The 1,777-nt window shown below is 37.1% G+C and overlaps 1 protein-coding gene and 1 pseudogene across 7 annotated transcripts in view; one reads left to right on the top strand and one right to left on the bottom strand.

Annotated features, from left to right (window-relative positions):
* LOC105756785 (zinc finger protein 789) overlaps window positions 1–1,777 on the top strand; it is a 224,699-nt gene that overhangs the window by 83,965 nt on the left and 138,957 nt on the right. The window lies entirely within an intron of this gene.
* Window positions 47–1,749, bottom strand: LOC105755991 (zinc finger protein 789-like; annotated as a pseudogene).

A 1,777-nucleotide genomic window follows, 5' to 3' on the forward strand; every position in this document is an offset into this window, starting at 1 on the left:
GAAAGAATTCCTCTTTGGTATGGTTTCTTTGATGTTGAATGAGATCTACATTCCGACTAAAGGACTGCCCACATTCACTACATCTATGAGTGTTCTGTCTAGTATGAATCTGTTGATCCCTCATAAGGGTTGACGGTCGACTGAAGGCTTTTCCACATTCAAGGCATTTATGGAGTTTTTCTCCGCTATGGGTTAACTGGTGTCGAATACAGGTTGAATTCTGACTAAATGTTCTCTCACATTCACTACATTTATAGGGCTTTTCTTTTGTATGAATCCTTTTATGTTCAACAAGATATGAGAACTGACGAAAAAACTTTCCACAGTCATGACATTTATATGGTTTTTCTGGTGGGTAACATTTATGGACAGTAAAAGCTGACTTCTGTTTGAGGGCTTGTCCACAAATGTTACACTCAAAAGGATACTTTGAAGTGTGAATTCTTTGATGTTGAACAAAATCTGTCTCACATCTGATGACTATTCCACATTCACTGCATTCGTAACATTTTGGTCTTGTAAGAATTTGCTTATGCCTAACAAGCAATGACATCTGATTGAAGAGTTTCTCATATTCAGCGTATCTGCCCTGCTCCTTTGTTCGAGCACTCTGATCTTCAACAAAATTAAGGTTTTCAAAGAAGACCTTCTTACATTCATCACTATTAGTAGGGAGTGCAAGTCTGAAACTGTCTACAATTCATTACATTTATATAACTTTTCAGAGGTTTTCTTGGCCTTCTCTTGCTTTACCACTGATACCTCATATGATACTAATTCTTCAGAAATTTTCTGCAATGAAGTTAACTTTTTCATCTTGTGTCTGGCTTCAGAACCTAGCCAAACAAAAAGAAAACCTATAAATGACCTCTCCACTGCAGAAAGAAAAAAAATAAAAGGAAAAGAGGCTGATTGTTTGGGATATAGGACAATCTAAGGAAATTATCAAGTGCTTAGCTGGTTACATCATATACTCAAGAGGACAAAATTATGAATTTAATAATACTCAGCCTTCACAACAGAAAGAGCTCTTTATATCAACTAACTAAAAAATGCACAAGAGTGTGTGCCAGAGAATGTGAGAACAGAACAAGTCTTTCACCATTATTGGAAAAACAACTTCCTCTGGTCATGTATTACTGATAAGAATCAGTACTGTCACATAAATAAACGAGAGGTAGCACCTTACACTTTCTAGATACGCATGTTTGTAATGATTCTGGGTGAAAAAAACTTAAAAATAGAGAAAATATAGATAGAGCAGAAAAAGAACCAGAGGGGAAATAGGTACAAAAGCCAACAGAATAGAGCAGTGGTTTGCAAGCATGGTTGATTTTACTCCCCAGGGGATATTTAGTAATGTCGGAGACAGTTTTGTCCCAAATGGAGTGGTGCTACTGGCACCTAGTGGGTAAAGGCCAAGGACACTATTAAACATCCTACAATGCACAGGGCATCCCTCTACCCCTAAACAAAGAATTATCTAGCCCAAAATGTCAGCACTGCCGAGGTTGAGAAACCTTCGAGTAGAGGGACGTGAAAAAGGGTAGAAAGGTAATCAGAAAAAAGCAAGTACATAAAGGAACACTGAGGGAATATGAAAAACAAAATGAAAGAGAACAAGAGATAGTATGGTAAAAGGATAAGTAAAGAGAGTAGAATAAAGGACTATCTAGGGTCTACGGTGGTTGTCATTTAGAAAACAAGAGAACAGCTACTTCAGAGAAATAGTACACTGCAGTGGAAAGAGGATAAACTTTATAGAGACTTGAAATCA

This window comes from Trichechus manatus, unplaced genomic scaffold (assembly GCF_000243295.1).
Source record: "Trichechus manatus latirostris isolate Lorelei unplaced genomic scaffold, TriManLat1.0 scaffold00170, whole genome shotgun sequence".
NCBI lineage: Eukaryota > Metazoa > Chordata > Mammalia > Sirenia > Trichechidae > Trichechus > Trichechus manatus.